This window comes from Penaeus monodon, chromosome 40, assembly GCF_015228065.2.
Source record: "Penaeus monodon isolate SGIC_2016 chromosome 40, NSTDA_Pmon_1, whole genome shotgun sequence".
In the NCBI taxonomy this organism is placed as follows: Eukaryota; Metazoa; Arthropoda; class Malacostraca; order Decapoda; family Penaeidae; genus Penaeus; species Penaeus monodon.
In genome coordinates, this window is record NC_051425.1 from 32,040,907 (window position 1) to 32,055,466 (window position 14,560).

At 34.1% G+C, this 14,560-nt stretch overlaps 1 long non-coding RNA gene across 1 annotated transcript; it reads left to right on the top strand.

Annotated features, from left to right (window-relative positions):
• Positions 1-2,859: 2,859 nt before the first annotated feature.
• Positions 2,860-10,833, top strand: LOC119597898. The gene is made up of 3 exons (XR_005230891.1): positions 2,860-3,052; positions 7,475-7,628; positions 9,553-10,833. It is a non-coding gene; the product is annotated as an uncharacterized LOC119597898 (long non-coding RNA).
• The last annotated feature ends 3,727 nt before the right edge of the window (positions 10,834-14,560 follow it).

Genomic DNA, 14,560 nt, shown 5'->3' on the forward strand with positions numbered 1-14,560 from the left:
ATATATATATATATATATATATATATATATATATAAAGAGAAAGAGAGAATAAGATATATAGTTAGATAAGTACATAGATACATAGATAGATGGATAGATGATTAGTTAGTCAGAATGATATGTGAGATAAATCTATAAAGAATAGATATATAATTAGGTAGGTATAAACAAATACTTAGATAGATAGATATATAGACAAATGATAGATAGATAAATCTAGATATATCGAAAAGCCAGACAGAAACCCACATAGATGCCTGTAGGTTAATAATTGGTTGGGCAGACGACATAACTACTACATACATAGATAGATAGATAGTTAGATAGATTGACACGCTTATATTTACATGCGATAGAGATGTTAACAAACTTCTAATATCTGTCATATACTATTGTATTTGTAGATAGACAGTACGTGTCTGTCTATCTACATATACAATAGTTTACATATTCTGCCCATCCAACTATTTGCCTATGAGCCTCTATCTACAATTTTGTTTGTCTTATCCCCCTTCCTCCACCTCTCTCTCCCCCTCCTTCTTTCCCTCCGCGCTCCTGCCACCTTCTCTCCCTCCGTCCTCCTAACTCCTTCTTCCCCTTCCTTCTCTCCCTACTTCCTTCCTCCCCTCCCTTTCCTCTTACTTCCTCCCTTCCCTCCGTCTTCCAAACTCCTGTTTTATACCAAGGGTATAAGGTAGACTAGGCCAGTTTATACTCCGGGTATAAAACTGGGCTTGGCTAGAATAAACTCCTTCCCTTTGCATGTAACTTATATCGTCACGTGATGTGTTCATTCGTCAAAAAATAAAGAATAAAAAGCGATGCTGCTCTAGTGAATCCCACAAATACATGTCTTATATTTGGAAAACATTTCTGAACACTACACTGCTTTTGAATGGCATTTGGATGTTCCCCGATTACTGATCAAAATAAAACTTTCTTAAGTAGCAATCCTACTAATCATAGTAACAATATTGCTTTTGAAATGAACAAACAGTACATGCAAATGATAATGATATTATTAATAATAATTATAATAACAATATTAATTATTACTATTGTTATTACTATTGTTATTACTATTACTATTGTTATTATTATAATCATTATTATCATTATTATTAAGATTATTATCATTATTATTACTATAATTATTATTATTATTATTATTATTATTATTGTTATTGTTATTCATTATTATTATTATTATTATCATTATTATTATTATTATTAATATCATTATTATTATTATCATTATTATCATTATTAGCAGTAGTAGTAGTAGTAGTGCTATAATCATGATTTTTATATCATAATAATAATACTAATGATAATGATGAGGTTAATGAAGGATGATGATGACGGTGGTAATGATGATGGTGGTGATGATGGTGATGATGAAAACGAAAATGATAACGATAATAATGATAATGATGATAATGATGATGATATTACTACTACTACTACTACTACTATTATCATTATTATTATTATTATTATTATTATTATTATTATTATTATTATTATCATTACTATTATTATCGTTACTATTATTATTATTATTATTATTATTATTATTATTATTATTATTTTATTATTATTATAAAATTAGAGATCAGTAACTTTTTTTTTCAATTTTGACCATCATGAATTAATATCCAGACCTCAACCCCAAAAATGTGCATGTCAGATTTTCAAAATATTGTAACCTGTATATTATGCAAAATTATTAATTACAGAATGCTTCCACAAGTTAGGCCTGTGAATTGAATTTATCAAATTTGAGTTTAATACGGTAGCCTGTAGGAATCAATGCACAAGGAATATCTGCAGTTGTGAGATCACTGCATGGTCGGCTTTGTACTTGTTGCATGCAAAGGGAAAGGAAATATTCAGGCCATGTTTTACCTGGGAGTATAACGTGGCCTAGCCTACCTTATACCCCGGGTATAAAAGAGCCTAGCCTAAAATTACTCCGGGTATATTCTGGGTGGCGGTAAAGCCTGGGCTGTTATCCCTGCTCGCATTTGATATGCTGCATCCTTCCTCTTGGAAAAGGGAGCTGTGCAGAGGTGTTGTGCACACGTGGCGCAACCTGGGCGTGTCTCCTGCCGGCTGTTTTACTGCCGAGTCGCTAACGGGGCTCTTTGCCGAGCGGGAGAGCGCGCTCTTGGAAAGCGCAGCCTCGTGGACATGTCGCACTGAGAGAGAGAGAGGGGGGGGAGGGAGGAAGAGAGAGAGAGAGAGAGAGAGAGAGAAGAGAGAGAGAGAGAGAGAGAGAGAGAGAGAAGAGAGAGAAGAGAGAGAGAGAGGAGAGAGAGAGAGAGAGAGAGTCGAGAGAGAGAGTCAGAGACAGAGAGATAGACAGACAGACGAAAATTCTGACTGACCAGGAAACGGACCGCGGAATACTTTTATGATAGAATACTACGAATGAAAAAAATGATCTTAAAGAGAGAGGGGGAGCGAGAGAGGGAGAGGGGAGGGGGAAGAGAGAGGGAGGGAGGAGAGAGAGAGAGGAGAGAGGAGAGAGAGAGGAGAGAGAGAGAGAGAGAGAGAGAGAGAGATGATGAGGGGAGAGAGGAGGAGAGAAGAACAGACAGACAGACAGAGAGAGGGAGAGAGAGAGAGGGAGAGAGTCAGAGAGAGAGAGAGAGGAGAGAGAGAGGAGAGAGAGAGAGAGGATGAGAGGAGAGAGAGAGAGAGAGAGAGAGAGGAGAGAGCAGAGAGAGGAGAGAAGAGATGAGAAAGAAGAGAGAGAGAGAGAGAGAGAGGAGAGGAGGACAGCGTTCGTTCGTACATGCCAGGGGAACCGCCCGGGCGCATTTGCTAAGACTGCATTTTCTCTCCCGCCCAGAGGAACCTCCGGCTCTCAGTAGCTGTTAGCTGCGTGAGCGAAGAACACATGTCTCGATACTCTTTCGTTCTTCACCCCCCCCCCTCCCCCCAAGAACATGGCATCAAATGCTGAGCCCGAATCGACTGGGAATTAACTGAAAATGACTCCAGAGAAGGACAAACATAAGACATCCATTTTCAGAAATTAACGAGGTAAGAAACCTTATGTTAAATCAGTGTTTTTCTCTCTCTCTATGTCTGTCTGGTTGTCTGTCTCTCTCTCTATCTCCCTCTCCCTCTCCCTCTCCCTCTCCCTCTCCCTCTCCCTCTCCCTCTCCTCTCCCTCTCCCCCTCCCTCTCCCTCTCCCTCTCCCTCTCCCTCTCCCTCTCTCTCTCCCTCTCTCTCTCTCTCTCCCTCTCTCTCTCTCTCTCCCTCTCTCACTCTCCCTCTCTCTCTCTCTCTCCTCTCTCTCTCTCTCTCTCTCTCTCTCTCTCTCTCTCTCTCTCTCTCTATCTCTTTGTCTTACTCGCCGTTGACGGTGGATAACAATGGATTGTTTTAAAGTTGGGAACGAATTTGCAAGTTTTGCTGCCGTGAAAAAGAGTTTGGCCGAATTGCAACAGAGCACTTTCATACAAGAACACACTCTCGCGCTTACGTTCATGCTATGATTGTATCTAACAATTTCACGAGAGTTTCGTTGTCGTATCTCGTGTCATTTGGAATACCTTTCCGGCATTTTCTGTCAGACACCTATCCTGTAGAGCTATTTCCCGGCAATATTGCAGGATGCAATTTTTGTTTGCCATTTAATTGAAAATCTCCAACTTGTCATTGTTCGGCAAATTTGTTTGTTTTCAGAGATCCCCGTGTCGAAAATAAATAGCAGAGATAGATAGAGGGTGATAGCACAGGGAACTCCAGGGCATGATCCCCTAGAAAAGTCTAAAATATGGTCTTTCATTGGCTATTGAAAATCTCCAGCTTGTCATTATTCGGCAAATTTGTTTTCAGAGGTCCCCGTGTGGAATCCATTATTATCCCCAATCAACGGCGCCTAAGACAAAATATGGCGCCAATGTTTGTTTTGATGATTGCGCAAGCGCGAGAGTGTGTTCGTGCGCTAAGCATGCATGCCGGACGAATAGCCACAATGTGATGAAATCCGGTGCCGGAACAGTAACCAAGGAGTTCTATCTATCTATGTCTATCTATCTGTCAGTCTATTTATCTATCTATCTATCTAGTTATCAGTCTGTCTGTCTATCTATCTATCTAGTTATCAGTCTGTCTGTCTATCTGTCTATCTATCTATCTTTCATCTATCTATCTATCTCTATCTATCTATTTTTTTATTATTATTATTATCATTGTGATTAATATCATTATTATAGTTTTTTTCTATTATTTATTATTATTATTATTATTATTATTATTATTATTATTATTATTATTACTATTATTATTATTATTATTATTATTATTATTATTACTATTATTATTATTACTATTATTATTATTATTATTATTATGGGCAAGGAACTTCACCTTGATTGCCTACCTAGCCACTGGGTGGCCAAGCCAGCCCAAGTCAAGTGCTGGTCCCAAGCCCGGATAAATAGAGAGAATGATTACCTAAAAAAGGTACCACCGGCACTCTCCGTGGAAAGGAACTGGGGACCCTACCACGTACTCACTCCAAGAGCATCACAACAGGAAAACTACAATTAAGTATCATGCTGTAACCGCGGCGGCTCAGACATGAACCTACCGTTAAAAGAAAGAAGATTATTATCATTATCATTATTATCATTATTATTATTATTATTATTATTATTATTATTATCATTATTTTATTATTATTATTATCATTACCATTATTATCATTAGTAGTAGTAGTAGTATCTTTATCATTATTATCTTTATCATTATCATTATTATCATTATTATCATTATTATCATTATCACTATTATTATTATTATTATTATTATTATTATTATTATTATTATTATTATTATTATTGTTATTTCTGGTACTCTCAAAATTGGTCTTACGTCTTGGTGAATGAGCTGCAGTAGCGGACCACAACCAGTGATCTTAGGTATTGTAGCTTCTTTCTCTTTTACTTTTCACTTCATGTCCAGTACTTTTCGAATTATTCTTGCTATTCCTAGTAAACAAGGTTTTTGTAACATTTCAACTGTAATTTCCAAATCCAGCTTCTGTATCCATTTCTCGAACTGCTTTGTCACTGTCCCTAATGCCCCTATTACTACTGGAATAACTTCAACATCTTTCATTCTCCACATTCTTGCAATTTCATATTTCAGGTCGCAGTAATTGTTACACTTTTCTTCTTCTTTCTTTTCAATACGTGTGTCAACTGGGCATGCTGGGTCGATGAGAAGGCATTTCTTAGTCTTTTTCTCAATTACAGTGATATCAGGTCTGTAGTGCTCTAGTGTCTTGTCGGTCTGTATGGGGAAATCCCATAAAATCTTGCAGTCTTCTGATTTCAGCACTTTCTCAGGCTTGTGTGTGTACCACTGATCAGACTTCCCAAATCCCCATTTTTCACAAAGCTTCCAGTGGATTACTTTTGCAACATTATCATGTCTCACCTGTTTATATTCTTTCTGTGCTAGTTTTTGGCATTTTGACACAATATGCGCCACTGTTTCATCTCCAGAACCACATACCCTACAAGTTGAATCAGCGTTCTCCCCATACACAGTTTTTATCATATTCCTTGTACAAAGGGCCTGATCTTGTGCTGCTATAATTGTACTTTCTGTTTCTTTCTTCAAATAGCCCTTTTTCAACCACTCCCATGATTTACTGCCTTTTACTTTTTCTATAACTTTTTGAAACTGGCTATGCAGTGCTTTACTCTCATATTCCTCTTGATGTTTCTTCTGTACATCCTCTTTGCTCCTCCCATACTTTTTGTTTTCAAGGGTACTACTGAGGCTTACTTCTTTAAACATTTTTTCCTTTGATGCACCTAGGTACTTGTCAAGACTATTTACTTCTGCCTGCACACATTCTTCAGCTCCTATCAAGCCTCTCCCACCGTCACATCGCTTCAAATATAGCCTATCAACATCTGCTTTGGGGTGGTGCACACCATACATTGTCATCAGTTTTCTTGTTTTTCTGTCCAATTCTTCCAATTCATTCTTTGTCCACTTTATGATCCCCGCCCCATATCTGAGATGAAACGCTCTTGAATTGATGGCTGAAATTATGTTTCCCCGTTTAGCTTCGATTTCAGTATGTTTCTGACTCTTCTGATGTATTCTTTCGTCAATTGTTCTTTCATCTCATCATGTTTAATGCCATCAGCTTCCAAAATACCAAGATACTTGTATCCACTTTCCTCAATATTTCTCATCATTGTATCATCTGACATGCACAGGCCATTTAACTATCTTTCCTTTTTTCATGATTAACACGCCACATTTTGATAATCCAAACTCCATTTTGATGTCTTCTGAGAATATTCTTACTGTATTTACTAAATTGTCTATTTGATCCTCATTTTTCGCAAATAGTTTTAGATCATCCATGAACAGTAAGTGGTTGATTCTCTCGCCTTTCTTCTTGACTTCATAGGAAATGTTTGTCTTCCTCAGTATCCGTGTCAATAGGATCATTGTCATTACAAACAGGAGTGGGGATAGGCTATCCCCCTGAAAAATTCCTCGCTTATTTTCACATTTCCAAGTCTATTTTGGCCCGCATTCAGCTCTGTGTTCCAATGTTTCATTGATTCGCTTATGAATCAATGAAGCATTATTATTATTATCATCAACATCATCATCATCATCATCATCATTATCATTATCATTATCATTATCATTATCATTATCATTATCATTATCATTATCATTATCATCATCATCATCATCATTATCATTATCATCATTGTTATTATTTATTTTTATTATTAATAATACTATCATTATTATTATTATTATTATTATTACTATTATTATTATTATCATTAATATTATTATTATTATTTTTATTATTATTATTATTATTATTATTATTATTATTATTATTATTATTATTATTATTATTATATTATTATTATTATTATTAGTTATTATTATTATATATATTATCATATCATTATTTATATATATAGTATTTATATTAATATAATAATTATTATTATTGTTATATATATAATCTTATCATTAAATCTCTTATAATATATATTGCCATTGTTCTTTAAGTGTTAAATCATTAATGTATGTAAAATAATAATTATTAGCATCATCCTTATCATAAGGAATAAATGAGAGAATGAGAGATAGATATACATATAGAATGAATAAAATGGAAATACACTTCAAAATCAAAAATGCATAAAAAAAAATCTATATAAAGCAGAATATTTGTGAAGTAAAACAAAAGACTGCCAATTTGCATAGACATAGACGTGTCTCGATTACGCTTTCGTTCTCCCCGCCCTCTCTCTCTCTCTCTATCTATCTATCTATCTATCTATCTATCTATCTATCTATCTATCTATCTATCTATCTATCTCTCTGTCTCTCAACACCATCCCTGTTACTGATTATAGCTATATCCTTTGTAACATCGTCCGTTTCTTCGCATACAGTTTGCTTTGCGTTCGTCTGGCGGCCTCGAGCACCGCGGGCGGCACCGATCGGGAGGAGGGCCTTGCAAGGTCTCGTCGGCCTTGAGTTTACACAAGGGCCAAAAGCTTATCTAGATTCCTAGCGGTTCAGGGTCACCGTTGCAGTGAGCTCCAGGTAAAGTTTTCACATCCTTGACACTTTTTCCATTTTTTTATTTAATATTATATAATCTATTTGATTTCTAGTTTTCCAATCTGATGAAGTCCATGCGTAACGTCGTCTTGTGGTGTGTGGAAATAAGGTGTTGAGAATAGCTATGTTATTTTATTTACAAAAGTCTATCGTCTTCACCTCTCTCATATCGATCTCCTAAACCAAATTCACACACACATAGACACACACGCTCTCTCTCTCTCTCTCTCTCTCTCTCTCTCTCTCTCTCTCTCTCTCTCTCTCTCTCTCTCTCTCTCTCTCTCTCTCTCTCTCTCTCTCTCTCTCTCTCTCTCCTCTCTCTCTCTCTCTCTCTCTCTCTCTCTCACACACACACACACACACACACACACACTGATTTCCTCTTTTCGCTGAGTTCATTTAACTTTTTAAGAAATCATTTCCGTGCACTCAAGATATACTTTCCATTATCAGTGAATCTCTTCATTATATTTGGAATGAAATGATTTTAGGTTATCAATATTTAATCGATGACAAAATAAAGATAACAAGTAATCTAAACACATAAGTAATGATAAATATAACAATTTGAACGGAGTAATAATGATGATAATAACAATAATGATGACAATAATAATAATAATAATTAATATTATCATCATCAAACAATGTATATCATTACAAATGGCCTGGGCTCATTCTGAACATTTATAAAGTTTAAACATATTTCAAACGGGTTACTTAATGATACACATGTTAAATGATAATGATAATAATAACAATAATGATGATGATCATGATGACGATGATGATGATGATGATGATGATGATGATGATGATGATGATGATGATGATGATGATGATAATAATAATAACAATGACAATGATGATAATAATAATATTGATAATAATGATAAAAATAATACTGATAATAATGATAGTAATAATAATAATTATAATAATAATACTAATTATTATTATTATGATTATTATTATTATTATTATTTTATACGAAAGTTTCCTTAGATCTGCTAATTAAAATCAAACACCGAGTCACTACCATTGACCCAGGGTGATTGAAGTTTGAGGCAATGGAACATCAACGAAAACATGCAAAATATGCAGAACAACCACAAATCAAAACATCCAGTCAAATCAATTCACGCACACAAAGAACACATCAGATTGATAATGCTCTTCTGAGAACATGTGCTGTGCTGTTTAAGACTATTTTTTGGATTTCTTCTAATTTTGGATTTCCTGGTATTTGCTCAAGAAACTTATCTGTACCTTTTTTTTAAGGCCAAGAGCTCCAATAACAACAGGCAAAGTTTTGTTTTTTAAATGTCACATCTTTTCCACCTCTATTTCCAAGTCTTTATACTTTGATATCTTTTCAAACACTTTTGTTAGGACGTTTCTGTCTGAAGGGATGCTCATATCTATAAACAGGCAAGTGTTGTTTATTTTGTCCTTGATGACGATATCTGGACGATTTGCCTGTATAGTACGATCTGTGTGAATTGGAAAGTTCCACAAGATTGTAGCATCTTTGCCTTCAGTAACTGGCTCTGGATGGTGTTTGTACCATTTATCCTGTGTTCCGATAGAAAAGTTTTTGCAGATCTTCCAGTGCAGGTACTTGCCCACTCTGTCGTGTCGATTTTTTTACTCATTTGGTTATTATTATTATTAATATTATTGTTATTATTATAATGATAATAACAACAACAACAGCAGCAACAAAACAACAACAATAATAATAATAATAATAACGATAACAATAATAAATATAATAAAGATATTACAATGTATATTCATAATACTTACAATTACTTCTGTTGCTTCAGAAGTTATGATATACAATTAGTACTATTGTTATGATATACAGTTACTTAACTAAAATTCCATCCACTTGCGTGATCAGAATCAGAATCACATGACGAAACGACGGCGCAGGAAGGTGAACCTCGGCGAGACCAACTCGGAGAGACGAGGAGGGTTAGCTGCTCGGGCACGACTCACCGCGGGCTCAGGGACTGCTTCTGGTATGATGACTTGGCGGCGACGGTAGCAGGTGGCAGGAGGCCCGTCAGCTGGAAGGAGCCGAGAAGTACGGGGAGGAAAGGAGGCGACAGGAGGCGAGGCGAGAAGAAGTAAAGGGCGGGAGGAGGAGGCGCGCCCCACTTCTGGTTTGCATCCGGCCCAAGACGACGTTACGCATGGACTTCATCATATTGGAAAACTAGAAATCAAATAGATTATATAATATTAAATAAAAAAAAGGAAAAGTGTCAAAGATGTGAAAACTTTACCTGGAGCTCACTGCAACGGTGACCCTGAACCGCTAGGAATCTAGATAACCTTTTGGCCCATGAGGAGACATCGGAAGGCGCCCTCCCCCCGATCGGCGCCGCCCGCGGAGCTCGAGGCCACAGGGTCCTCGGAAGGTGTTGGTCTCCTGAGCGGCGCCGCCTGCGGTGCTCGAGGCCGCCAGACGAACACAAAGCTTTCGAACTGCATGCAAATAAACGGACGATATTACAAAGGATATAGCTATAATCAGCAACAGGGATGGTGTTGCAAGAAGCTAAAGTTGAGAGAGAGACTAGTTCAAGTTTCTTACCTTGTCAATTTCTGCAAAAGAAACATCAGTTGTCTTATATTCGACCTTCTTCGGAGACTTCTGTGAATACCCAGGCGATTTTGGCTCAGCGTTTGATGCCATGTTCTTGCGGGGGGGTGGGGGGGGGGGTGAAGGACGAAAGAGTGATCGAGACACGTGCTATTCGCTCACGCTACTGAAAGCTGGAGGTTCCTCTGGGCGGGAGAGACAATGCAGTCTTAACAAATGCGCCCGGGCGGTTCCCCTGGCATGTACGAATGCTGTCCTCCTCTCCTCTCTCTCTCTCTCTCTCTCTCTCTCTCTCTCTCTCTCTCTCTCTCTCTCTCTCTCTCTCTCTCTCTTCTCTCTCTCTCTCTCTCTCTCTCTCTCTCTCCCCCTCTCTCTTCCTCTCTATGTTATAGATGATATAACAAAAATGAAATTAGAAAACAGTGATGACTGACGGCTGAGCAAATCGAAGATAATCGTGATATATCAGAAACATCAAGGCAACAGAAACCATTGAAAGGAGTCAACATTCCCTCGCAGAGTGACTTTTAGGATTACCGACTTATTTTCTTATATTTCACAAAAAAAAAAAAAAGTAAAAATAAAGAGTAATTAACTTTTTTTTTTGTCATTAACTCCTTGGTGTGATTTTTTCCGCCACTCATCCTGAAAAAAATATCATTTTATTACTTTTTTTTTCATAAATATTCTGCTTTACACAAATGCTTTTTTATGCATTTTTGATTTTGTGGCTTATTTCCATTTTATTCCTTTTATATTTATACTTATCTTTCATTTTCTCTTATGATAAGATGTTAATAACTATTGATTTACTCATAATAATAATTTAACGATTAAAGAAAAATAGTGATGATAATAATAATAACAAAAATAATAAAAATAATGATAATAATAACAGTGATAATAATAACAATAGTAATAATAACAATAGTAACAATAATAATGAAACTAATAATAACATCGATGATAATAATAGATTTGATGATCGATAATAATAAAAAAAATAATAATGATAATTATAATAATAATAATAATAATAACAATAATAATAACAATAATAATAATAATAATAACAATCCCAATAATAATACTGATAATAATTATTATTATTATCATTATAATATGATGATAATAATAATTATTATTATTATCTTTATTATTATTATCATTATTATTATCATTATTATTATTATCATTATTATTATTATTATTATTATTATTATTATTATAATGATGATGATAATAACAACAATAATAATAATAATAACAATAACAATAATAATGATAATAAAATAATAATAATAACAATACTGAAAGTATGACAGCTATAATGATAATGACAATAGTAACAATAGTAATAATAATAATAATAAAGATAATAATAATAATAATTATTATTATTATTCCTATTAACATTATCATTATTATTGTTATTATGATTATTAATTATTATTATCATCATCATCATTATTATTATTATTATTATTATTATTACTATTATTATTATTATTATTATTATTATTATTATTATTATTATTATTATTATTATTATTATTACTACTACTACTATTATTATTATTATTATTATCATCATCATCATTATATGATAATAAGAATAAGAATGATAATGATAATGATATAGAGATAGAGAGATACATAGATAGATAGATACATAGATAGAGATAGATGAATAAAGAGAGAGAGAAAAAAGAATGTGAAAATAATAATTAACATCATTAAAACAATATTAATCACAATAATAACAAAGGTGATGATAATAATAATAATAATGGTAATAGTAATAATACTAATACTAATGATAATAATAATAATAATAATAATAATAATAATAATAACAACAATAATAATAATAATAATAATAATAATAATAATAGCAATAATAATAATGATAAGGATAATAATGATGATTATAATAATAACAATAATAATCATGATAATGATAATAATAATAAAAATAATGGTAATGATGATGAAAATAATAATGATAATAACAGTAATAATAATAATGATAAAATTATAATAACAACAAGGATAATAAAACAACAACAACAACAACAACAAAACAAAACAATAATAATAATAATAATAGTAATAATAATAATAATAATACCAATAATAACAATAATGACAATGACATTGATAATAATGATCACAACAACAATCATAACAATACCAATACTAATAATGATAATGATAATAATGATAATCAATTTGATAATAAAATTGGGTAACAAAAAAAATGTAAGCTGTCTGTTTTTTCAACTGATTTGGAACAATTTTGTTACGGTGATTTTTTTCTGATTTTCTTTCTAAATCGATTACATTTTTGTGATATTATCGGTTGACTTTTGTTAATACATTCTCATCTGAAATAGGCTTTTAAGATAAAAAAATCGTTTTCTTATACAGTTTGCTAATCAGATGTTACAAACTTCGCTTACAATAGTAGACATTGATAAAAGTAAGCACGTGTAATTTGAATGTTAGGTCATCGTTGTTCAATATTCAGAGTATGAACTGTTTATTTGGTTCTCTAGAATGCTTAGCGGCTGGGGATGTCTCTCTTGAGAGTCCAACAGCAATCAGCCATGATGACTGCATCCCAGCGTCCCTGGTACCTGGTCTCTTTCATGTCCTGGTGGAATCTCTCCCCCTGTTCGTCGCTCGTTGATCCTAGATTCTCAGGAAACCGATCCCTGTGTGAAAATAAGTAATGCATTTTGATGCTCATGTTGCATCCGAGGTTTCTGAAAAAAAAAGTATTGGTGACGAGTTCAACTTAGTTCCTGGCCTTGTTGTTGCCAAGAAAGTTCTTCACGACCAGAACAAAACCTTTCCACGCTTCCAGCTCCACTTCGTTCATTGAGTTTTCAAAATCAGGATCTCTGATGAGCTGACGGATTTGGGATCCGTCAAAGACATCAGCTTTCAACTTTTCTATGGTCAAACCTGGAAAAGTCTGGCGCAAGTAAGTGAAACAGCCACCATCCATGTCCAGAGCTTTGGTGAACTGCTTGATCAAGCCGAACTTAATGTGCAACGGTGGGAAGAGTATCCCGTCTCTGTCGACCAGAAGGTTGTTGATGACATTTCTTGCTCTTCAAGGCACTAGTCCTTCCCGCACAAGCCAGTCCTTTGAGTGGTGATTAGCTTTGTCCCTACTATCCCACATGCACAGAAAACTTAAGTACTTAATGAACCAGGTCAACAAAAATAAACCACTCATGTTGATCATAACGAATTTTCTCCAGCACATACTTAACCGCTTCATACTGTTCTTTCAATGTAGTCGAGTGAGGGAAGGGTACAAAGGGAAATTGGTTGCCGTTGTGCAGCAGAACACATTTCAGTGATCGCTTGCTGCTGTCAGTGAACAGTCTCCAATCTTTGGGTTCGTACTGTGGCACTCGAAGCTTGTGCAGAAGATGAGCAATATCATCTGTACAGTACAAATCCTACTCTTCAGAGAAAAGAACAGAGGTACTCTTGATGCCAACAGTTCGGCAGAGGACTTTGAGATCGCGAACTAGATCATTTGGCCCATTTCGGGAAAAAGTATGTGGAGCATTATCGCCAACAACCATTTCATCTTCTTTATCTTCTTGGACGCTGGAGGATTTTTTTAAAACTAATGTCAGGAAGTTATCTAAAGACAGGTACTGGGATTTCAAAAAGTTGACCTGATTGAGCAAGACCAAAGTGATATTTGGATTCAGCACATCAAAATCGTCCTAAATCAGTTAAAATATCTTAGACAATAGATTTGTTATTGACCAGTGTAATAATAATAGTAATAGTAATAGTAATAATGATGATAATAATAGTAATAACAATAATAGTAATAAGAATGATAATGGTAATAATAATGATAATAATAATAATAATAATAATAATAATAATAATAATAATAATAATAATATATATGTATATAATAATAATATATATATATATATATATATATATATATATATATAATAAATATATATATATATATATATATATATATATAACACAATATAAAACACTAAACTACTAACACCACACACACACACACACACACACCACACACACCACACACACACACACACACACACACACACACACACACACACACACACACACACACACACACACACACAATAAAAAATATATATATATATATATATATATATTTTATATATATATATATATATATATGTGTGTGTGTGTGTGGTGTGTGTGTGTGTGTGTGTATGTGTGTGTGTGTGTGTGTGTTGTGTTGTATATATATATATATATA